The sequence below is a fragment of the Microtus oregoni genome, unplaced genomic scaffold, assembly GCF_018167655.1.
Source record: "Microtus oregoni isolate MIOR12 unplaced genomic scaffold, Mior012 000000F_ref0000247, whole genome shotgun sequence".
Lineage (NCBI taxonomy): Eukaryota > Metazoa > Chordata > Mammalia > Rodentia > Cricetidae > Microtus > Microtus oregoni.
The window spans coordinates 32958142-32982678 of NW_024543059.1; the positions used below are offsets into that span (position 1 = coordinate 32958142).

General features: G+C 49.2%; 1 long non-coding RNA gene and 8 other non-coding genes across 10 annotated transcripts; all 9 read right to left on the reverse strand.

Annotated features, from left to right (window-relative positions):
• Nucleotides 1–27: 27 nt before the first annotated feature.
• On the reverse strand, nt 28–19374 carry LOC121452830. Of its 2 annotated transcripts, XR_005974925.1 has the most exons (11): nt 19258–19374; nt 18837–18884; nt 12447–12562; nt 12026–12073; nt 9043–9158; nt 8622–8669; nt 5636–5751; nt 5215–5262; nt 2229–2344; nt 1808–1855; nt 28–143 (listed from the first exon to the last, which is right to left on the reverse strand). It is a non-coding gene; the product is annotated as an uncharacterized LOC121452830 (long non-coding RNA). The 2 variants fall into 2 exon arrangements; XR_005974926.1 differs by lacking the exons at nt 18837–18884; nt 19258–19374 and adding an exon at nt 15430–15454.
• LOC121453864 lies at nt 2095–2173 on the reverse strand. The gene has a single exon (XR_005975097.1). It is a non-coding gene; the product is annotated as a small nucleolar RNA SNORD115 (small nucleolar RNA).
• Nucleotides 5502–5580, reverse strand: LOC121453865. The gene has a single exon (XR_005975099.1). It is a non-coding gene; the product is annotated as a small nucleolar RNA SNORD115 (small nucleolar RNA).
• On the reverse strand, nt 8909–8987 carry LOC121453914. Its single transcript, XR_005975115.1, has one exon. It is a non-coding gene; the product is annotated as a small nucleolar RNA SNORD115 (small nucleolar RNA).
• LOC121453867 lies at nt 12313–12391 on the reverse strand. The gene has a single exon (XR_005975100.1). It is a non-coding gene; the product is annotated as a small nucleolar RNA SNORD115 (small nucleolar RNA).
• On the reverse strand, nt 15717–15795 carry LOC121453873. Its single transcript, XR_005975101.1, has one exon. It is a non-coding gene; the product is annotated as a small nucleolar RNA SNORD115 (small nucleolar RNA).
• LOC121453874 lies at nt 19124–19202 on the reverse strand. Its single transcript, XR_005975102.1, has one exon. It is a non-coding gene; the product is annotated as a small nucleolar RNA SNORD115 (small nucleolar RNA).
• A 1949-nt stretch (nt 19375–21323) lies between the features above and the next one.
• On the reverse strand, nt 21324–21402 carry LOC121453880. The gene has a single exon (XR_005975103.1). It is a non-coding gene; the product is annotated as a small nucleolar RNA SNORD115 (small nucleolar RNA).
• A 2121-nt stretch (nt 21403–23523) lies between these two features.
• On the reverse strand, nt 23524–23602 carry LOC121453883. Its single transcript, XR_005975104.1, has one exon. It is a non-coding gene; the product is annotated as a small nucleolar RNA SNORD115 (small nucleolar RNA).
• Nucleotides 23603–24537: the final 935 nt, after the last annotated feature.

The following is a 24537-nucleotide window of genomic DNA, read 5'->3' on the forward strand; positions in this document are numbered from 1 at the left end:
GGGTTTGGACAAAGTACCATTGCTTACCAGTACCGCAAACAGTGTCTTGGAGGTATGTATTCACATGGTTGGCACAAAGGTTCAGCACGATGGATGCCCTGCTCTGATTTGATCAGAAGCCCTTCTGTTCTTGTTAACGGCCCCTTTGGGAAAGAAGAAACGTGTTGTCAGGGCCATCCACGGCATGCACTTGATGACCAGAAAAGGACTGCTGATGCTGACCAGGGCCCGAGAGCATGATTCCGTGGAGGGGGATCTTTGTGGCACTCGAGATATCCCTGATCAATGGCCCGAGGACTAGTGCCAACCCTGAGTGATGGCCCCTTTTTAGCCTGCCCAAGCAAAGTCCAGTCACTCAGGAGCATGCTCTTCCCGCTGACTGCTCTGATTGCTAGCATGAGAGTGCTGCCGATTGTCAATCAGACGGCAGGGCTTTGATACCTTGGAATCTTGCCTATCCAGCATCAGGCATTCTAAGGTCTGAGACCTGGCCTCCACTTGACATGCTACCCATGTGTCTCATTCAACTCTGCCTCCCATCATCCACACACTAATGGAGAAAGAATCCATTCTCTTATGACTGTTTTTGCACCACCAGAGATTGTGCTGGGTCTGGCCTTCTCTGCATCTCTGGGGATATTCCTAGTCCTAGGCAGAATGTTGAAGGCAATGTCTTCCAGGGAAGATGGCTATGCATGGGGCTATGCATGATAGGCACGGCCTCTGCTGTGTGCTACAAACTTCTCAAAATCAGACTGCCTTCCTGGCTCCAACGCCCTGAAGAGACCATCTTTCTTGGTAGAGCATCCAGAATTGTCTCCCTTTTTGCCTTGCTGGAAAGGTAGGTCAAGTTCACTAAATCACAGGTAGAGGAGGCAAGGTTGAGGATGCCCAGGTGCCATTTGATATACTAGTGTTCCCTGTGTTGAATTAGCACTGGAAAAGAACTCTGGACCACCAAATGTTTCCCGGACATGCCAAATCTCAATTCATCCCGAAAGTCCATTATGGCAAGGCATTCGCTTCGAAAGCCACTGCCAAAGCTGATTAGAACTTCTTTTTCAGGCAGTCCCAATCAGGATCATCAGCTGATATAGGAGGGTCATCTGTCTATGTGTCACTTTCATTGGTTATTTAAAAAGGAAACTTTCTTGGCCTATGGATAGCACAGAAAATCAGGTGGGCGGAGTAGACAGAAGAGAATGCTGGGACGGAGGGAAGTGAGGCAAACGCAAAGAAGCTCTGGCCCAAGATGGCCCAAGATGGACACCTCCTGTTGCTATACACATTAATAGAAATGGGTAAATCAAGATGTGAGATTTAGCCGGTAAGAGGCTAGATCTAATGGGCCAAGCAGTGTTTAAATGAAGACAATTTGTGTGTTGCAATTTTTGGTGTAAAGCTAGCCGGGCGGGAGCCGGGCAGGACGAAAAACAAGCCTGCTCTGCTCCAGACTAAGATCAGCCATAATGAAAACAAGAGTCACGGAATTAAATTTCCAGTTCTTCTCTAGGTGTCATGGGAACCGTAGAAGGACCCACCATTATGAGTCCTCCTTGTGACCTATTCTGAGGCCCCAGATCGGTGGCTCATGTCCATGTCCTTTGGAATTTTCCAAGGTTGTCCATTTGGAATGCCATTCTGGACACCGAGGCCTATGGGTTTTCACATTCTAGGAATCAAGGCCAAAACTACTGGATCCTGGGCTTCTAACTTGAGTATCTTCTCTTAGAGTTTCAGAAATATGAACAGGTGAAGGAACAGGGCCTGGAGAGATCAAAGCCTATGTGCTAATCTATCCACTTACCTGAAGAAAAGTGTGTTGACGTGTGCTCCAAGTCAGCATCCCCAGTCACTGAAAGGCAGAAGAGATGATGGGAACGTGAGCTGGGCTTTGGACATGGAGACTGGCTCAAGAGCAAAGTTTGACATGAGGTGCCATTTGAGGGAGCACTCAGTGTTCTTCTAAGGTCGTGCCCCTGGACCAAATGCGGGTCTCCGATGGGGAGAAACAGCATGGGGATTTTGGCCTGCACCCTGGCCCAAGCGGGCCCCAGGTAGACCAGGAACCCCACTGCCCCCGTCCTTTAGTCTGGGCCTCAGCGTAATCCTATTGAGCATGATTTTTATGTCATCATCTCTCTTCGTGACATTGGTTTGTCATCATTGACCCAGCTCTCGAGAGAGCAAAGCTCCGCCTGGGGTTTGGACAAAGTACCATTGCTTACCAGTGCCGCAAACAGTGTCTTGGAGGTATGTATTCACATGGTTGGCACAAAGGTTCAGCACGATGGATGCCCTGCTCTGATTTGATCAGAAGCCCTTCTGTTCTTGTTAACGGCCCCTTTGGGAAAGAAGAAACGTGTTGTCAGGGCCATCCACGGCATGCACTTGATGACCAGAAAAGGACTGCTGATGCTGACCAGGGCCCGAGAGCATGATTCCGTGGAGGGGGATCTTTGTGCCACTCGAGATATCCCTGATCAATGGCCCGAGGACTAGTGCCAACCCTGAGTGATGGCCCCTTTTTAGCATGCCCAGGCAAAGTTCAGTCACTCAGGAGCATGCTCTTCCCGCTGACTGCTCTGATTGCTAGCATGAGACTGCTGCCGATTGTCAATCAGTAGGCAGGGCTTTGATACCTTGGAATCTTGCCTTTCCAGCATCAGGCATTCTAAGGTCTGAGACCTGGCTACCATTGACATGCTACCCATGTGTCTCATTCAACTCTGCCTCCCATCATCCACACATTAATGGAGAAAGAATCCATTCTCTTATGACTGTTTTTGCACCACCAGAGATTGTCCTGGGTCTGGCCTTCTCTGCATCTCTAGGGATATTCCTAGTCCTAGGCAGAATGTTGAAGGCAATGTCTTCAAGGGAAGATGGCTATGCATGGGGCTATGCATGATAGGCACGGCCTCTGCTGTGTTCTACAAACTTCTCAAAATCAGACTGCCTTCCTGGCTCCAGCGCCCTGAAGAGACCATCTGTCATGGTAGAGCATCCAGAATTGTCTCCCTTTTTGCCTTGCTGGAAAGGCAGGTCAAGTTCACTAAATCACAGGTAGAGGTGGCAAGGTTGAGGATGCCCAGGTGCCATTTGATATACTAGTGTTCCCTGTGTTGAATTAGCACTGGGAAAGAACTCTGGACCGCCAAATGTGTCCCGGACATGCCAAATGGCAATTCATCCCGAAACTCCATTATGGCATGGCATTCGCTTTGAAAGCCACTGCCAAAGCTGACTAGAACTTCTTTCTCGGGCAGTCCCAATCAGGATCATCAGCTGATGTAGGAGGGTCATCTGTCTATGTGTCACTTTCATTGGTTATTTAAAAAGGAAACTTTCTTGGCCTATGGATAGCACAGAAAATCAGGTGGGTGGAGTAGACAGAACAGAATGCTGGGACGGAGGGAAGTGAGGCAAACACAAAGAAGCTCTGGCCCAAGATGGCCCAAGATGGACACCTCCTGTTGCTATACACATTAATAGAAATGTGGATGCCCTGCTCTGATTTGATCAGAAGCCCTTCTGTTCTTGTTAACAGCCCCCTTGGGAAAGAAGAAACACCGTGTTGTCATCCTCGGCGGGCACTTGATGACCAGAAACGGACTGCTGATGCTGACCAGGGCCCGAGAGCATGATTCCGTGGAGGGGGATCATTGTGCCACTCGAGATATCCCTGATCAATGGCCCGAGGACTAGTGCCAACCCTGAGTGATGGCCCCTTTTTAGCCTGCCCAAGCAAAGTTCAGTCACTCAGGAGCATGCTCTTCCCGCTGACTGCTCTGATTGCTAGCATGAGACTGCTGCCGATTGTCAATCAGTAGGCAGGGCTTTGATACCTTGGAATCTTGCCTTTCCAGCATCAGGCATTCTAAGGTCTGAGACCTGGCCTCCACTGGACATGCTACCCATGTGTCTCATTCAACTCTGCCTCCCATCATCCACACACTAATGGAGAAAGAATCCATTCTCTTATGACTGTTTTTGCACCACCAGAGATTGTCCTGGGTCTGGCCTTCTCTGCATCTCTGGGGATATTCCTAGTCCTAGGCAGAATGTTGAAGGCAATGTCTTCAAGGGAACATGGCTATGCATGGGGCTATGCATGATTGGCACGGCCTCTGCTGTGTGCTACAAACTTCTCAAAATCAGACTGCCTTCCTGGCTCCAGCGCCCTGAAGAGACCATCTTTCTTGGTAGAGCATCCAGAATTGTCTCCCTTTTTGCCTTGCTGGAAAGGTAGGTCAAGTTCACTAAATCACAGGTAGAGGAGGCAAGGTTGAGGATGCCCAAGTGCCATTTGATATACTAATGTTCCCTGTGTTGAATTAGCACTGGGAAAGAACTCTGGACCGCCAAATGTTTCCCGGACATGCCAAATGGCAATTCATCCCGAAAGTCCATTATGGCAAGGCATTCGCTTCGAAAGCCACTGCCAAAGCTGATTAGAACTTCTTTTTCAGGCAGTCCCAATCAGGATCATCAGCTGATATAGGAGGTTCATCTGTCTATGTGTCACTTTCATTGGTTATTTAAAAAGGAAACTTTCTTGGCCTATGGATAGCACAGAAAATCAGGTGGGCGGAGTAGACAGAAGAGAATGCTGGGACGGAGGGAAGTGAGGCAAACGCAAAGAAGCTCTGGCCCAAGATGGCCCAAGATGGACACCTCCTGTTGCTATACACATTAATAGAAATGGGTAAATCAAGATGTGAGATTTAGCCGGTAAGAGGCTAGATCTAATGGGCCAAGCAGTGTTTAAATGAAGACAATTTGTGTGTTGCAATTTTTGGTGTAAAGCTAGCCGGGCGGGAGCCGGGCAGGACGAAAAACAAGCCTGCTCTGCTCCAGACTAAGATCAGCCATAATGAAAACAAGAGTCACGGAATTAAATTTCCAGTTCTTCTCTAGGTGTCATGGGAACCGTAGAAGGACCCACCATTATGAGTCCTCCTTGTGACCTATTCTGAGGCCCCAGATCGGTGGCTCATGTCCATGTCCTTTGGAATTTTCCAAGGTTGTCCATTTGGAATGCCATTCTGGACACCGAGGCCTATGGGTTTTCACATTCTAGGAATCAAGGCCAAAACTACTGGATCCTGGGCTTCTAACTTGAGTATCTTCTCTTAGAGTTTCAGAAATATGAACAGGTGAAGGAACAGGGCCTGGAGAGATCAAAGCCTATGTGCTAATCTATCCACTTACCTGAAGAAAAGTGTGTTGACGTGTGCTCCAAGTCAGCATCCCCAGTCACTGAAAGGCAGAAGAGATGATGGGAACGTGAGCTGGGCTTTGGACATGGAGACTGGCTCAAGAGCAAAGTTTGACATGAGGTGCCATTTGAGGGAGCACTCAGTGTTCTTCTAAGGTCGTGCCCCTGGACCAAATGCGGGTCTCCGATGGGGAGAAACAGCATGGGGATTTTGGCCTGCACCCTGGCCCAAGCGGGCCCCAGGTAGACCAGGAACCCCACTGCCCCCGTCCTTTAGTCTGGGCCTCAGCGTAATCCTATTGAGCATGATTTTTATGTCATCATCTCTCTTCGTGACATTGGTTTGTCATCATTGACCCAGCTCTCGAGAGAGCAAAGCTCCGCCTGGGGTTTGGACAAAGTACCATTGCTTACCAGTGCCGCAAACAGTGTCTTGGAGGTATGTATTCACATGGTTGGCACAAAGGTTCAGCACGATGGATGCCCTGCTCTGATTTGATCAGAAGCCCTTCTGTTCTTGTTAACGGCCCCTTTGGGAAAGAAGAAACGTGTTGTCAGGGCCATCCACGGCATGCACTTGATGACCAGAAAAGGACTGCTGATGCTGACCAGGGCCCGAGAGCATGATTCCGTGGAGGGGGATCTTTGTGCCACTCGAGATATCCCTGATCAATGGCCCGAGGACTAGTGCCAACCCTGAGTGATGGCCCCTTTTTAGCATGCCCAGGCAAAGTTCAGTCACTCAGGAGCATGCTCTTCCCGCTGACTGCTCTGATTGCTAGCATGAGACTGCTGCCGATTGTCAATCAGTAGGCAGGGCTTTGATACCTTGGAATCTTGCCTTTCCAGCATCAGGCATTCTAAGGTCTGAGACCTGGCTACCATTGACATGCTACCCATGTGTCTCATTCAACTCTGCCTCCCATCATCCACACATTAATGGAGAAAGAATCCATTCTCTTATGACTGTTTTTGCACCACCAGAGATTGTCCTGGGTCTGGCCTTCTCTGCATCTCTAGGGATATTCCTAGTCCTAGGCAGAATGTTGAAGGCAATGTCTTCAAGGGAAGATGGCTATGCATGGGGCTATGCATGATAGGCACGGCCTCTGCTGTGTTCTACAAACTTCTCAAAATCAGACTGCCTTCCTGGCTCCAGCGCCCTGAAGAGACCATCTGTCATGGTAGAGCATCCAGAATTGTCTCCCTTTTTGCCTTGCTGGAAAGGCAGGTCAAGTTCACTAAATCACAGGTAGAGGTGGCAAGGTTGAGGATGCCCAGGTGCCATTTGATATACTAGTGTTCCCTGTGTTGAATTAGCACTGGGAAAGAACTCTGGACCGCCAAATGTGTCCCGGACATGCCAAATGGCAATTCATCCCGAAACTCCATTATGGCATGGCATTCGCTTTGAAAGCCACTGCCAAAGCTGACTAGAACTTCTTTCTCGGGCAGTCCCAATCAGGATCATCAGCTGATGTAGGAGGGTCATCTGTCTATGTGTCACTTTCATTGGTTATTTAAAAAGGAAACTTTCTTGGCCTATGGATAGCACAGAAAATCAGGTGGGTGGAGTAGACAGAACAGAATGCTGGGACGGAGGGAAGTGAGGCAAACACAAAGAAGCTCTGGCCCAAGATGGCCCAAGATGGACACCTCCTGTTGCTATACACATTAATAGAAATGTGGATGCCCTGCTCTGATTTGATCAGAAGCCCTTCTGTTCTTGTTAACAGCCCCCTTGGGAAAGAAGAAACACCGTGTTGTCATCCTCGGCGGGCACTTGATGACCAGAAACGGACTGCTGATGCTGACCAGGGCCCGAGAGCATGATTCCGTGGAGGGGGATCATTGTGCCACTCGAGATATCCCTGATCAATGGCCCGAGGACTAGTGCCAACCCTGAGTGATGGCCCCTTTTTAGCCTGCCCAAGCAAAGTTCAGTCACTCAGGAGCATGCTCTTCCCGCTGACTGCTCTGATTGCTAGCATGAGACTGCTGCCGATTGTCAATCAGTAGGCAGGGCTTTGATACCTTGGAATCTTGCCTTTCCAGCATCAGGCATTCTAAGGTCTGAGACCTGGCCTCCACTGGACATGCTACCCATGTGTCTCATTCAACTCTGCCTCCCATCATCCACACACTAATGGAGAAAGAATCCATTCTCTTATGACTGTTTTTGCACCACCAGAGATTGTCCTGGGTCTGGCCTTCTCTGCATCTCTGGGGATATTCCTAGTCCTAGGCAGAATGTTGAAGGCAATGTCTTCAAGGGAACATGGCTATGCATGGGGCTATGCATGATTGGCACGGCCTCTGCTGTGGGCTACAAACTTCTCAAAATCAGACTGCCTTCCTGGCTCCAGCGCCCTGAAGAGACCATCTTTCTTGGTAGAGCATCCAGAATTGTCTCCCTTTTTGCCTTGCTGGAAAGGTAGGTCAAGTTCACTAAATCACAGGTAGAGGAGGCAAGGTTGAGGATGCCCAAGTGCCATTTGATATACTAATGTTCCCTGTGTTGAATTAGCACTGGGAAAGAACTCTGGACCGCCAAATGTTTCCCGGACATGCCAAATGGCAATTCATCCCGAAAGTCCATTATGGCAAGGCATTCGCTTCGAAAGCCACTGCCAAAGCTGATTAGAACTTCTTTTTCAGGCAGTCCCAATCAGGATCATCAGCTGATATAGGAGGTTCATCTGTCTATGTGTCACTTTCATTGGTTATTTAAAAAGGAAACTTTCTTGGCCTATGGATAGCACAGAAAATCAGGTGGGCGGAGTAGACAGAAGAGAATGCTGGGACGGAGGGAAGTGAGGCAAACGCAAAGAAGCTCTGGCCCAAGATGGCCCAAGATGGACACCTCCTGTTGCTATACACATTAATAGAAATGGCTAAATCAAGATGTGAGATTTAGCCAGTAAGAGGCTAGATCTAATGGGCCAAGCAGTGTTTAAATGAAGACAATTTGTGTGTTGCAATTTTTGGTGTAAAGCTAGCCGGGCGGGAGCCGGGCAGGACGAAAAACAGGCCTGCTCTGCTCCAGACTAAGATCAGCCATAATGAAAACAAGAGTCACGGAATTAAATTTCCAGTTCTTCTCTAGGTGTCATGGGAACCGTAGAAGGACCCACCATTATGAGTCCTCCTTGTGACCTATTCTGAGGCCCCAGATCGGTGGCTCATGTCCATGTCCTTTGGAATTTTCCAAGGTTGTCCATTTGGAAAGCCATTCTGGACACCGAGGCCTATGGGTTTTCACATTCTAGGAATCAAGGCCAAAACTACTGGATCCTGGGCTTCTAACTTGAGTATCTTCTCTTAGAGTTTCAGAAATATGAACAGGTGAAGGAACAGGGCCTGGAGAGATCAAAGCCTATGGGCTAATCTTTCCACTTACCTGAAGAAAAGTGTGTTGACGTGTGCTCCAAGTCAGCATCCCCAGTCACTGAAAGGCAGAAGAGATGATGGGAACGTGAGCTGGGCTTTGGACATGGAGACTGGCTCAAGAGCAAAGTTTGACATGCGGTGCCATTTGAGGGAGCACTCAGTGTTCTTCTAAGGTCGTGCCCCTGGACCAAATGCGGGTCTGCGATGGGGAGAAACAGCATGGGGATTTTGGCCTGCACCCTGGCCCAAGCAGGCCCCAGGTAGACCAGGAACCCCACTGCCCCCGTCTTTTAGTCTGGGCCTCAGCGTAATCCTATTGAGCATGATTTTTATGTCATCATCTCTCTTCGTGACATTGGTTTGTCACCATTGACCCAGCTCTTGAGAGATCAAAGCTCCGCCTGGGGTTTGGACAAAGTACCATTGCTTACCAGTGCCGCAAACAGTGTCTTGGAGGTATGTATTCACATGGTTGGCACAAAGGTTCAGCACGATGGATGCCCTGCTCTGATTTGATCAGAAGCCCTTCTGTTCTTGTTAACGGCCCCTTTGGGAAAGAAGAAACAACGTGTTGTCACTCTCGGCGTGCACTTGATGACCAGAAGAGGACTGCTGATGCTGACCAGGGCTCGAGAACATGATTCCGTGGAGGGGGATCATTGTGCCACTCGAGATATCCCTGATCAATGGCCCGAGGACTAGTGCCAACCCTGAGTGATGGCCCCTTTTTAGCATGCCCAAGCAAAGTTCAGTCACTCAGGAGTATGCTCTTCCCGCTGACTGCTCTGATTGCTAGCATGAGACTGCTGCCGATTGTCAATCAGTAGGCAGGGCTTTGATACCTTGGAATCTTGCCTTTCCAGCATCAGGCATTCTAAGGTCTGAGACCTGGCCTCCACTTGACATGCTACCCATGTGTCTCATTCAACTCTGCCTCCCATCATCCACACATTAATGGAGAAAGATTCCATTCTCTTATGACTGTTTTTGCACCACCAGAGATTGTCCTGGGTCTGGCCTTCACTACATCTCTAGGGATATTCCTAGTCCTAGGCAGAATGTTGAAGGCAATGTCTTCAAGGGAAGATGGCTATGCATGGGGCTATGCATGATAGGCACGGCCTCTGCTGTGTGCTACAAACTTCTCAAAATCAGACTGCCTTCCTGGCTCCAGCGCCCTGAAGAGACCATCTGTCATGGTAGAGCATCCAGAATTGTCTCCCTTTTTGCCTTGCTGGAAAGGCAGGTCAAGTTCACTAAATCACAGTTAGAGGAGGCAAGGTTGAGGATGCCCAGGTGCCATTTGATATACTAGTGTTCCCTGTGTTGAATTAGCACTGGGAAAGAACTCTGGACCGCCAAATGTGTCCCGGACATGCCAAATGGCAATTCATCCCGAAACTCCATTATGGCATGGCATTCGCTTTGAAAGCCACTGCCAAAGCTGACTAGAACTTCTTTCTCAGGCAGTCCCAATCAGGATCATCAGCTGATGTAGGAGGGTCATCTGTCTATGTGTCACTTTCATTGGTTATTTAAAAAGGAAACTTTCTTGGCCTATGGATAGCACAGAAAATCAGGTGGGTGGAGTAGACAGAACAGAATGCTGGGACGGAGGGAAGTGAGGCAAACACAAAGAAGCTCTGGCCCAAGATGGCCCAAGATGGACACCTCCTGTTGCTATACACATTAATAGAAATGTGGATGCTCTGCTCTGATTTGATCAGAAGCCCTTCTGTTCTTGTTAACAGCCCCCTTGGGAAAGAAGAAACACCGTGTTGTCATCCTCGGCGTGCACTTGATGACCAGAAACGGACTGCTGATGCTGACCAGGGCCCGAGAGCATGATTCCGTGGAGGGGGATCATTGTGCCACTCGAGATATCCCTGATCATTGGCCCGAGGACTAGTGCCAACCCTGAGTGATGGCCCCTTTTTAGCCTGCCCAAGCAAAGTTCAGTCACTCAGGAGCATGCTCTTCCCGCTGACTGCTCTGATTGCTAGCATGAGACTGCTGCCGATTGTCAATCAGTAGGCAGGCCTTGATACCTTGGAATCTTGCCTTTCCAGCATCAGGCATTCTAAGGTCTGAGACCTGGCCTCCACTTGACATGCTACCCATGTGTCTCATTCAACTCTGCCTCCCATCATCCACACACTAATGGAGAAAGAATCCATTCTCTTATGACTGTTTTTGCACCACCAGAGATTGTGCTGGGTCTGGCCTTCTCTGCATCTCTGGGGATATTCCTAGTCCTAGGCAGAATGTTGAAGGCAATGTCTTCCAGGGAAGATGGCTATGCATGGGGCTATGCATGATAGGCACGGCCTCTGCTGTGTGCTACAAACTTCTCAAAACCAGACTGCCTTCCTGGCTCCAGCGCCCTGAAGAGACCATCTTTCTTGGTAGAGCATCCAGAATTGTCTCCCTTTTTGCCTTGCTGGAAAGGTAGGTCAAGTTCACTAAATCACAGGTAGAGGAGGCAAGGTTGAGGATGCCCAGGTGCCATTTGATATACTAGTGTTCCCTGTGTTGAATTAGCACTGGGAAAGAACTCTGGACCGCCAAATGTGTCCCGGACATGCCAAATGGCAATTCATCCCGAAAGTCCATTATGGCAAGGCATTCGCTTCGAAAGCCACTGCCAAAGCTGATTAGAACTTCTTTTTCAGGCAGTCACAATCAGGATCATCAGCTGATGTAGGAGGGTCATCTGTCTATGTGGCACTTTCATTGGTTATTTAAAAAGGAAACTTTCTTGGCCTATGGATAGCACAGAAAATCAGGTGGGTGGAGTAGACAGAACAGAATGCTGGGATGGAGGGAAGTGAGGCAAACGCAAAGAAGCTCTGGCCCAAGATGGCCCAAGATGGACACCTCCTGTTGCTATACACATTAATAGAAATGGGTAAATCAAGATGTGAGATTTAGCCGGTAAGAGGCTAGATCTAATGGGCCAAGCAGTGTTTAAATGAAGACAATTTGTGTGTTGCAATTTTTGGTGTAATGCTAGCCGGGCGGGAGCCGGGCAGGACGAAAAACAGGCCTGCTCTGCTCCAGACTAAGATCAGCCATAATGAAAACAAGAGTCATAGAATTAAATTTCCAGTTCTTCTCTAGGTGTCATGGGAACCGTAGAAGGACCCACCATTATGAGTCCTCCTTGTGACCTATTCTGAGGCCCCAGATCGGTGGCTCATGTCCATGTCCTTTGGAATTTTCCAAGGTGGTCCATTTGGAAAGCCATTCTGGACACCGAGGCCTATGCGTTTTCACATTCTAGGAATCAAGGCCAAAACTACTGGATCCTGGGCTTCTAACTTGAGTATCTTCTCTTAGAGTTTCAGAAATATGAACAGGTGAAGGAACAGGGCCTGGAGAGATCAAAGCCTATGGGCTAATCTTTCCACTTACCTGAAGAAAAGTGTGTTGACGTGTGCTCCAAGTCAGCATCCCCAGTCACTGAAAGGCAGAAGAGATGATGGGAACGTGAGCTGGGCTTTGGACATGGAGACTGGCTCAAGAGCAAAGTTTGACATGAGGTGCCATTTGAGGGAGCACTCAGTGTTCTTCTAAGGTCGTGCCCCTGGACCAAATGCGGGTCTTTGATGGGGAGAAACAGCATGGGGATTTTGGCCTGCACCCTGGCCCAAGCGGGCCCCAGGTAGACCAGGAACCCCACTGCCCCCGTCTTTTAGTCTGGGCCTCAGCGTAATCCTATTGAGCATGATTTTTATGTCATCATCTCTCTTCGTGACATTGGTTTGTCATCATTGACCCAGCTCTCGAGAGAGCAAAGCTCCGCCTGGGGTTTGGACAAAGTACCATTGCTTACCAGTGCCGCAAACAGTGTCTTGGAGGTATGTATTCACATGTTTGGCACAAAGGTTCAGCACGATGGATGCCCTGCTCTGATTTGATCAGAAGCCCTTCTGTTCTTGTTAACGGCCCCTTTGGGAAAGAAGAAACAACGTGTTGTCACTCTCGGCGTGCACTTGATGACCAGAAGAGGACTGCTGATGCTGACCAGGGCTCGAGAACATGATTCCGTGGAGGGGGATCATTGTGCCACTCGAGATATCCCTGATCAATGGCCCGAGGACTAGTGCCAACCCTGAGTGATGGCCCCTTTTTAGCATGCCCAAGCAAAGTTCAGTCACTCAGGAGTATGCTCTTCCCGCTGACTGCTCTGATTGCTAGCATGAGACTGCTGCCGATTGTCAATCAGTAGGCAGGGCTTTGATACCTTGGAATCTTGCCTTTCCAGCATCAGGCATTCTAAGGTCTGAGACCTGGCCTCCACTTGACATGCTACCCATGTGTCTCATTCAACTCTGCCTCCCATCATCCACACATTAATGGAGAAAGAATCCATTCTCTTATGACTGTTTTTGCACCACCAGAGATTGTCCTGGGTCTGGCCTTCTCTACATCTCTAGGGATATTCCTAGTCCTAGGCAGAATGTTGAAGGCAATGTCTTCAAGGGAAGATGGCTATGCATGGGGCTATGCATGATAGGCACGGCCTCTGCTGTGTGCTACAAACTTCTCAAAATCAGACTGCCTTCCTGGCTCCAGCGCCCTGAAGAGACCATCTGTCATGGTAGAGCATCCAGAATTGTCTCCCTTTTTGCCTTGCTGGAAAGGCAGGTCAAGTTCACTAAATCACAGGTAGAGGAGGCAAGGTTGAGGATGCCCAGGTGCCATTTGATATACTAGTGTTCCCTGTGTTGAATTAGCACTGGGAAAGAACTCTGGACCGCCAAATGTGTCCCGGACATGAAAAATGGCAATTCATCCCGAAACTCCATTATGGCATGGCATTCGCTTTGAAAGCCACTGCCAAAGCTGACTAGAACTTCTTTCTCGGGCAGTCCCAATCAGGATCATCAGCTGATGTAGGAGGGTCATCTGTCTATGTGTCACTTTCATTGGTTATTTAAAAAGGAAACTTTCTTGGCCTATGGATAGCACAGAAAATCAGGTGGGTGGAGTAGACAGAACAGAATGCTGGGACGGAGGGAAGTGAGGCAAACACAAAGAAGCTCTGGCCCAAGATGGCCCAAGATGGACACCTCCTGTTGCTATACACATTAATAGAAATGTGGATGCTCTGCTCTGATTTGATCAGAAGCCCTTCTGTTCTTGTTAACAGCCCCCTTGGGAAAGAAGAAACTCCGTGTTGTCATCCTCGGCGTGCACTTGATGACCAGAAACGGACTGCTGATGCTGACCAGGGCCCGAGAGCATGATTCCGTGGAGGGGGATCATTGTGCCACTCGAGATATCCCTGATCATTGGCCCGAGGACTAGTGCCAACCCTGAGTGATGGCCCCTTTTTAGCCTGCCCAAGCAAAGTTCAGTCACTCAGGAGCATGCTCTTCCCGCTGACTGCTCTGATTGCTAGCATGAGACTGCTGCCGATTGTCAATCAGTAGGCAGGCCTTGATACCTTGGAATCTTGCCTTTCCAGCATCAGGCATTCTAAGGTCTGAGACCTGGCCTCCACTTGACATGCTACCCATGTGTCTCATTCAACTCTGCCTCCCATCATCCACACACTAATGGAGAAAGAATCCATTCTCTTATGACTGTTTTTGCACCACCAGAGATTGTGCTGGGTCTGGCCTTCTCTGCATCTCTGGGGATATTCCTAGTCCTAGGCAGAATGTTGAAGGCAATGTCTTCCAGGGAAGATGGCTATGCATGGGGCTATGCATGATAGGCACGGCCTCTGCTGTGTGCTACAAACTTCTCAAAACCAGACTGCCTTCCTGGCTCCAGCGCCCTGAAGAGACCATCTTTCTTGGTAGAGCATCCAGAATTGTCTCCCTTTTTGCCTTGCTGGAAAGGTAGGTCAAGTTCACTAAATCACAGGTAGAGGAGGCAAGGTTGAGGATGCCCAGGTGCCATTTGATATACTAGTGTTCCCTGTGTTGAATTAGCACTGGGAAAGAACTCTGGACCGCCAAATGTGTCCCGGACATGCCAAATGGCAATTCATCCCGAAAGTCCATTATGGCAAGGCATTCGCTTCGAAAGCCACTGCCAAAGCTGATTAGAACTTCTTTTTCAGGCAGTCACAATCAGGATCATCAGCTGATATAGGAGGGTCATCTGTCTATGTGGCACTTTCATTGGTTATTTAAAAAGGAAACTTTCTTGGCCTATGGATAGCACAGAAAATCAGGTGGGTGGAGTAGACAGAACAGAATGCTGGGATGGAGGGAAGTGAGGCAAACGCAAAGAAGCTCTGGCCCAAGATGGCCCAAGATGGACACCTCCTGTTGCTATACACATTAATAGAAATGGGTAAATCAAGATGTGAGATTTAGCCGGTAAGAGGCTAGATCTAATGGGCCAAGCAGTGTTTAAATGAAGACAATTTGTGTGTTGCAATTTTTGGTGTAATGCTAGCCGGGCGGGAGCCGGGCAGGACGAAAAACAGGCCTGCTCTGCTCCAGACTAAGATCAGCCATAATGAAAACAAGAGTCATAGAATTAAATTTCCAGTTCTTCTCTAGGTGTCATGGGAACCGTAGAAGGACCCACCATTATGAGTCCTCCTTGTGACCTATTCTGAGGCCCCAGATCGGTGGCTCATGTCCATGTCCTTTGGAATTTTCCAAGGTGGTCCATTTGGAAAGCCATTCTGGACACCGAGGCCTATGGGTTTTCACATTCTAGGAATCAAGGCCAAAACTACTGGATCCTGGGCTTCTAACTTGAGTATCTTCTCTTAGAGTTTCAGAAATATGAACAGGTGAAGGAACAGGGCCTGGAGAGATCAAAGCCTATGGGCTAATCTTTCCACTTACCTGAAGAAAAGTGTGTTGACGTGTGCTCCAAGTCAGCATCCCCAGTCACGGAAAGGCAGAAGAGATGATGGGAACGTGAGCTGGGCTTTGGACATGGAGACTGGCTCAAGAGCAAAGTTTGACATGAGGTGCCATTTGAGGGAGCACTCAGTGTTCTTCTAAGGTCGTGCCCCTGGACCAAATGCGGGTCTGCGATGGGGAGAAACAGCATGGGGATTTTGGCCTGCACCCTGGCCCAAGCGGGCCCCAGGTAGACCAGGAACCCCACTGCCCCCGTCCTTTAGTCTGGGCCTCAGCGTAATCCTATTGAGCATGATTTTTATGTCATCATCTCTCTTCGTGACATTGGTTTGTCATCATTGACCCAGCTCTCGAGAGAGCAAAGCTCCGCCTGGGGTTTGGACAAAGTACCATTGCTTACCAGTGCCGCAAACAGTGTCTTGGAGGTATGTATTCACATGGTTGGCACAAAGGTTCAGCACGATGGATGCCCTGCTCTGATTTGATCAGAAGCCCTTCTGTTCTTGTTAACTGCCCCCTTGGGAAAGAAGAAACGTGTTGTCAGGGCCATCCACGGCATGCACTTGATGACCAGAAAAGGACTGCTGATGCTGACCAGGGCCCGAGAGCATGATTCCGTGGAGGGGGATCATTGTGCCACGCGAGATATCCCTGATCAATGGCCCGAGGACTAGTGCCAACCCTGAGTGATGGCCCCTTTTTAGCCTGCCCAAGCAAAGTCCAGTCACTCAGGAGCATGCTCTTCCCGCTGACTGCTCTGATTGCTAGCATGAGAGTGCTGCCGATTGTCAATCAGTAGGCAGGCCTTTGATACCTTGGAAACTTGCCTTTCCAGCATCAGGCATTCTAAGGTCTGAGACCTGGCCTCCACTTGACATGCTACCCATGTGTTTCATTCAACTCTGCCTCCCATCATCCACACACTAATGGAGAAAGAATCCATTCTCTTATGACTGTTTTTGCACCACAAGAGATTGTGCTGGGTCTGGCCTTCTCTGCATCTCTGGGGATATTCCTAGTCCTAGGAAGAATGTTGAAGGCAATGTCTTCCAGGGAATATGGCTATGCATGGGGCTATGCATGATAGGCACGGCCTCTGCTGTGGGCTACAAACTTCTCAAAACCAGACTGCCTTCCTGGCTCCATCGCCCTGAAGAGACCATCTTTCTTGGTAGAGCATCCAGAATTGTCTCCCTTTTTGCCATGCTGGAAAGGTAGGTCAAGGTCACTAAATCACAGGTAGAGGAGGCAAGGTTGAGGATGCCCAGGTGCCATTTGATATACTAGTGTTCTCTGTGTTGAATTAGCACTGGGAAAGAACTCTGGACCGCCAAATGTGTCCCGGACATGCCAAATGGCAATTCATCCCGAAAGTCCATTATGGCAAGGCATTCGCTTCGAAAGCCACTGCCAAAGCTGACTAGAACTTCTTTCTCAGGCAGTCCCAATCAGGATCATCAGCTGATGTAGGAGGGTCATCTGTCTATGTGTCACTTTCATTGGTTATTTAAAAAGGAAACTTTCTTGGCCTATGGATAGCACAGAAAATCAGGTGGGTGGAGTAGACAGAACAGAATGCTGGGACGGAGGGAAGTGAGGCAAACACAAAGAAGCTCTGGCCCAAGATGGCCCAAGATGGACACCTCCTGTTGCTATACACATTAATAGAAATGTGGATGCCCTGCTCTGATTTGATCAGAAGCCCTTCTGTTCTTGTTAACAGCCCCCTTGGGAAAGAAGAAACACCGTGTTGTCATCCTCGGCGTGCACTTGATGACCAGAAACGGACTGCTGATGCTGACCAGGGCCCGAGAGCATGATTCCGTGGAGGGGGATCATTGTGCCACTCGAGATATCCCTGATCATTGGCCCGAGGACTAGTGCCAACCCTGAGTGATGGCCCCTTTTTAGCCTGCTCAAGCAAAGTCCAGGCACTCAGGAGCATGCTCTTCCCGCTGACTGCTCTGATTGCTAGCATGAGACTGCTGCCGATTGTCAATCAGTAGGCAGGGCTTTGATACCTTGGAATCTTGCCTTTCCAGCATCAGGCATTCTAAGGTCTGAGACCTGGCTACCATTGACATGCTACCCATGTGTCTCATTCAACTCTGCCTCCCATCATCCACACACTAATGGAGAAAGAATCCATTCTCTTATGACTGTTTTTGCACCACCAGAGATTGTGCTGGGTCTGGCCTTCTCTGCATCTCTGGGGATATTCCTAGTCCTAGGCAGAATGTTGAAGGCAATGTCTTCCAGGGAAGATGGCTATGCATGGGGCTATGCATGATAGGCACGGCCTCTGCTGTGGGCTACAAACTTCTCAAAACCAGACTGCCTTCCTGGCTCCAGCGCCCTGAAGAGACCATCTTTCTTGGTAGAGCATCCAGAATTGTCTCCCTTTTTGCCTTGCTGGAAAGGTAGGTCAAGTTCACTAAATCACAGGTAGAGGAGGCAAGGTTGAGGATGCCCAGGTGCCATTTGATATACTAGTGTTCCCTGTGTTGAATTAGCACTGGGAAAGAACTCTGGACCGCCAAATGTGTCCCGGACATGCCAAATGGCAATTCATCCCGAAAGTCCATTATGGCAAGGCATTCGCTTCGAAAGCCACTGCCAAAGCTGACTAGAACTTCTTTCTCGGGCAGTCCCAATCAGGATCATCAGCTGATGTAGGAGGGTCATCTGTCTATGTGTCACTTTCATTGGTTATTTAAAAAGGAAACTTTCTTGGCCTATGGATAGCACAGAAAATCAGGTGGGCGGAGTAGACAGAAGAGAATGCTGGGACGGAGGGAAGTGAGGCAAACGCAAAGAAGCTCTGGCCCAAGATGGCCCAAGATGGACACCTCCTGTTGCTATACACATTAATAGAAATGGGTAAATCAAGATGTGAGATTTAGCCAGTAAGATTCTAGATCTAATGGGCCAAGCAGTGTTTAAATGAAGACAATTTGTGTGTTGCAATTTTTGGTGTAAAGCTAGCCGGGCGGGAGCCAGGCAGGACGAAAAACAGGCCTGCTCTGCTCCAGACTAAGATCGGCCATAATGAAAACAAGAGTCACAGAATTAAATTTCCTGTTCTTCTCTAGGTGTCATGGGAACCGTAGAAGGACCCACCATTATGACTCCTCCTTGTGACCTATTCTGAGGCCCCAGATCTGTGGCTCATGTCCATGTCCTTTGGAATTTTCCAAGGTTGTTCATTTGGAATGCCATTCTGGACACCGAGGCCTATGGGTTTTCACATTCTAGGAATCAAGGCCAAAACTACTGGATCCTGGGCTTCTAACTTGAGTATCTTCTCTTAGAGTTTCAGAAATATGAACAGGTGAAGGAACAGGGCCTGGAGAGATCAAAGCCTATGGGCTAATCTTTCCACTTACCTGAAGAAAAGTGTGTTGACGTGTGCTCCAAGACAGCATCCCCAGTCACTGAAAGGCAGAAGAGATGATGGGAACGTGAGCTGGGCTTTGGACATGGAGACTGGCTCAAGAGCAAAGTTTGACATGAGGTGCCATTTGAGGGAGCACTCAGTGTTCTGCTAAGGTCGTGCCCCTGGACCAAATGCGGGTCTGCGATGGGGAGAAACAGCATGGGGATTTTGGCCTGCACCCTGGCCCAAGCGGGCCCCAGGTAGACCAGGAACCCCACTGCCCCCGTCTTTTAGTCTGGGCCTCAGCGTAATCCTATTGAGCATGATTTTTATGTCATCATCTCTCTTCGTGACATTGGTTTGTCATCATTGACCCAGCTCTCGAGAGAGCAAAGCTCCGCCTGGGGTTTGGACAAAGTACCATTGCTTACCAGTGCCGCAAACAGTGTCTTGGAGGTATGTATTCACATGGTTGGCACAAAGGTTCAGCACGATGGATGCCCTGCTCTGATTTGATCAGAAGCCCTTCTGTTCTTGTTAACTGCCCCCTTGGGAAAGAAGAAACGTGTTGTCAGGGCCATCCACGGCATGCACTTGATGACCAGAAAAGGACTGCTGATGCTGACCAGGGCCCGAGAGCATGATTCCGTGGAGGGGGATCATTGTGCCACTCGAGATATCCCTGATCAATGGCCCGAGGACTAGTGCCAACCCTGAGTGATGGCCCCTTTTTAGGCTGCCCAAGCAAAGTCCAGGCACTCAGGAGCATGCTCTTCCCGCTGACTGCTCTGATTGCTAGCATGAGACTGCTGCCGATTGTCAATCAGTAGGCAGGCCTTTGATACCTTGGAATCTTGCCTTTCCAGCATCAGGCATTCTAAGGTCTGAGACCTGGCTACCATTGACATGCTACCCATGTGTCTCATTCAACTCTGCCTCCCATCATCCACACACTAATGGAGAAAGAATCCATTCTCTTATGACTGTTTTTGCACCACCAGAGATTGTGCTGGGTCTGGCCTTCTCTGCATCTCTGGGGATATTCCTAGTCCTAGGCAGAATGTTGAAGGCAATGTCTTCCAGGGAAGATGGCTATGCATGGGGCTATGCATGATAGGCACGGCCTCTGCTGTGGGCTACAAACTTCTCAAAACCAGACTGCCTTCCTGGCTCCAGCGCCCTGAAGAGACCATCTTTCTTGGTAGGGCATCCAGAATTGTCTCCCTTTTTGCCTTGCTGGAAAGGTAGGTCAAGTTCACTAAATCACAGGTAGAGGAGGCAAGGTTGAGGATGCCCAGGTGCCATTTGATATACTAGTGTTCCCTGTGTTGAATTAGCACTGGGAAAGAACTCTGGACCGCCAAATGTGTCCCGGACATGCCAAATGGCAATTCATCCCGAAAGTCCATTATGGCAAGGCATTCGCTTCGAAAGCCACTGCCAAAGCTGACTAGAACTTCTTTCTCAGGCAGTCCCAATCAGGATCATCAGCTGATATAGGAGGGTCATCTGTCTATGTGTCACTTTCATTGGTTATTTAAAAAGGAAACTTTCTTGGCCTATGGATAGCACAGAAAATCAGGTGGGCGGAGTAGACAGAACAGAATGCTGGGACGGAGGGAAGTGAGGCAAACGCAAAGAAGCTCTGGCCCAAGATGGCCCAAGATGGACACCTCCTGTTGCTATACACATTAATAGAAATGGGTAAATCAAGATGTGAGATTTAGCCGGTAAGAGGCTATATCTAATGGGCCAAGCAGTGTTTAAATGAAGACAATTTGTGTGTTGCAATTTTTGGTGTAAAGCTAGCCGGGTGGGAGCCAGGCAGGACGAAAAACAGGCCTGCTCTGCTCCAGACTAAGATCGGCCATAATGAAAACAAGAGTCACAGAATGAAATTTCCAGTTCTTCTCTAGGTGTCATGGGAACCGTAGAAGGACCCACCATTATGACTCCTCCTTGTGACCTATTCTGAGGCCCCAGATCTGTGGCTCATGTCCATGTCCTTTGGAATTTTCCAAGGTTGTCCATTTGGAATGCCATTCTGGACACCGAGGCCTATGGGTTTTCACATTCTAGGAATCAAGGCCAAAACTACTGGATCCTGGGCTTCTAACTTGAGTATCTTCTCTTAGAGTTTCCGAAATATGAACAGGTGAAGGAACAGGGCCTGGAGAGATCAAAGCCTATGGGCTAATCTTTCCACTTACCTGAAGAAAAGTGTGTTGACGTGTGCTCCAAGTCAGCATCCCCAGTCACTGAAAGGCAGAAGAGATGATGGGAACGTGAGCTGGGCTTTGGACATGGAGACTGGCTCAAGAGCAAAGTTTGACATGAGGTGCCATTTGAGGGAGCACTCAGTGTTCTTCTAAGGTCGTGCCCCTGGACCAAATGCGGGTCTGCGATGGGGAGAAACAGCATGGGGATTTTGGCCTGCACCCTGGCCCAAGCGGGCCCCAGGTAGACCAGGAACCCCACTGCCCCCGTCTTTTAGTCTGGGCCTCAGCGTAATCCTATTGAGCATGATTTTTATGTCATCATCTCTCTTCGTGACATTGGTTTGTCATCATTGACCCAGCTCTCGAGAGAGCAAAGCTCCGCCTGGGGTTTGGACAAAGTACCATTGCTTACCAGTGCCGCAAACAGTGTCTTGGAGGTATGTATTCACATGGTTGGCACAAAGGTTCAGCACGATGGATGCCCTGCTCTGATTTGATCAGAAGCCCTTCTGTTCTTGTTAACTGCCCCCTTGGGAAAGAAGAAACGTGTTGTCAGGGCCATCCACGGCATGCACTTGATGACCAGAAAAGGACTGCTGATGCTGACCAGGGCCCGAGAGCATGATTCCGTGGAGGGGGATCATTGTGCCACTCGAGATATCCCTGATCAATGGCCCGTGGACTAGTGCCAACCCTGAGTGATGGCCCCTTTTTAGCCTGCTCAAGCAAAGTCCAGGCACTCAGGAGCATGCTCTTCCCGCTGACTGCTCTGATTGCTAGCATGAGACTGCTGCCGATTGTCAATCAGTAGGCAGGGCTTTGATACCTTGGAATCTTGCCTTTCCAGCATCAGGCATTCTAAGGTCTGAGACCTGGCTACCATTGACATGCTACCCATGTGTCTCATTCAACTCTGCCTCCCATCATCCACACACTAATGGAGAAAGAATCCATTCTCTTATGACTGTTTTTGCACCACCAGAGATTGTGCTGGGTCTGGCCTTCTCTGCATCTCTGGGGATATTCCTAGTCCTAGGCAGAATGTTGAAGGCAATGTCTTCCAGGGAAGATGGCTATGCATGGGGCTATGCATGATAGGCACGGCCTCTGCTGTAGGCTACAAACTTCTCAAAACCAGACTGCCTTCCTGGCTCCAGCGCCCTGAAGAGACCATCTTTCTTGGTAGAGCATCCAGAATTGTCTCCCTTTTTGCCTTGCTGGAAAGGTAGGTCAAGTTCACTAAATCACAGGTAGAGGAGGCAAGGTTGAGGATGCCCAGGTGCCATTTGATATACTAGTGTTCCCTGTGTTGAATTAGCACTGGGAAAGAACTCTGGACCGCCAAATGTGTCCCGGACATGCCAAATGGCAATTCATCCCGAAAGTCCATTATGGCAAGGCATTCGCTTCGAAAGCCACTGCCAAAGCTGACTAGAACTTCTTTCTCAGGCAGTCCCAATCAGGATCATCAGCTGATATAGGAGGGTCATCTGTCTATGTGTCACTTTCATTGGTTATTTAAAAAGGAAACTTTCTTGGCCTATGGATAGCACAGAAAATCAGGTGGGCGGAGTAGACAGAACAGAATGCTGGGACGGAGGGAAGTGAGGCAAACGCAAAGAAGCTCTGGCCCAAGATGGCCCAAGATGGACACCTCCTGTTGCTATACACATTAATAGAAATGGGTAAATCAAGATGTGAGATTTAGCCGGTAAGAGGCTAGATCTAATGGGCCAAGCAGTGTTTAAATGAAGACAATTTGTGTGTTGCAATTTTTGGTGTAAAGCTAGCCGGGCGGGAGCCAGGCAGGACGAAAAACAGGCCTGCTCTGCTCCAGACTAAGATCGGCCATAATGAAAACAAGAGTCACAGAATTAAATTTCCAGTTCTTCTCTTGGTGTCATGGGAACCGTAGAAGGACCCACCATTATGACTCCTCCTTGTGACCTATTCTGAGGCCCCAGATCGGTGGCTCATGTCCATGTCCTTTGGAATTTTCCAAGGTTGTCCATTTGGAATGCCATTCTGGACACCGAGGCCTATGGGTTTTCACATTCTAGGAATCAAGGCCAAAACTACTGGATCCTGGGCTTCTAACTTGAGTATCTTCTCTTAGAGTTTCCGAAATATGAACAGGTGAAGGAACAGGGCCTGGAGAGATCAAAGCCTATGGGCTAATCTTTCCACTTACCTGAAGAAAAGTGTGTTGACGTGTGCTCCAAGTCAGCATCCCCAGTCACTGAAAGGCAGAAGAGATGATGGGAACGTGAGCTGGGCTTTGGACATGGAGACTGGCTCAAGAGCAACGTTTGACATGAGGTGCCATTTGAGGGAGCACTCAGTGTTCTTCTAAGGTCGTGCCCCTGGACCAAATGCGGGTCTGCGATGGGGAGAAACAGCATGGGGATTTTGGCCTGCACCCTGGCCCAAGCGGGCCCCAGGTAGACCAGGAACCCCACTGCCCCCGTCTTTTAGTCTGGGCCTCAGCGTAATCCTATTGAGCATGATTTTTATGTCATCATCTCTCTTCGTGACATTGGTTTGTCATCATTGACCCAGCTCTCGAGAGAGCAAAGCTCCGCCTGGGGTTTGGACAAAGTACCATTGCTTACCAGTGCCGCAAACAGTGTCTTGGAGGTATGTATTCACATGGTTGGCACAAAGGTTCAGCACGATGGATGCCCTGCTCTGATTTGATCAGAAGCCCTTCTGTTCTTGTTAACTGCCCCCTTGGGAAAGAAGAAACGTGTTGTCAGGGCCATCCACGGCATGCACTTGATGACCAGAAAAGGACTGCTGATGCTGACCAGGGCCCGAGAGCATGATTCCGTGGAGGGGGATCATTGTGCCACGCGAGATATCCCTGATCAATGGCCCGAGGACTAGTGCCAACCCTGAGTGATGGCCCCTTTTTAGCCTGCCCAAGCAAAGTCCAGTCACTCAGGAGCATGCTCTTCCCGCTGACTGCTCTGATTGCTAGCATGAGAGTGCTGCCGATTGTCAATCAGTAGGCAGGCCTTTGATACCTTGGAAACTATCCTTTCCAGCATCAGGCATTCTAAGGGCTGAGACCTGGCCTCCACTTGACATGCTACCCATGTGTCTCATTCAACTCTGCCTCCCATCATCCACACACTAATGGAGAAAGAATCCATTCTCTTATGACTGTTTTTGCACCACCAGAGATTGTGCTGGGTCTGGCCTTCTCTGCATCTCTGGGGATATTCCTAGTCCTAGGCAGAATGTTGAAGGCAATATCTTCCAGGGAAGATGGCTATGCATGGGGCTATGCATGATAGGCACGGCCTCTGCTGTGGGCTACAAACTTCTCAAAACCAGACTGCCTTCCTGGCTCCAGCGCCCTGAAGAGACCATCTTTCTTGGTAGAGCATCCAGAATTGTCTCCCTTTTTGCCTTGCTGGAAAGGTAGGTCAAGTTCACTAAATCACAGGTAGAGGAGGCAAGGTTGAGGATGCCCAGGTGCCATTTGAT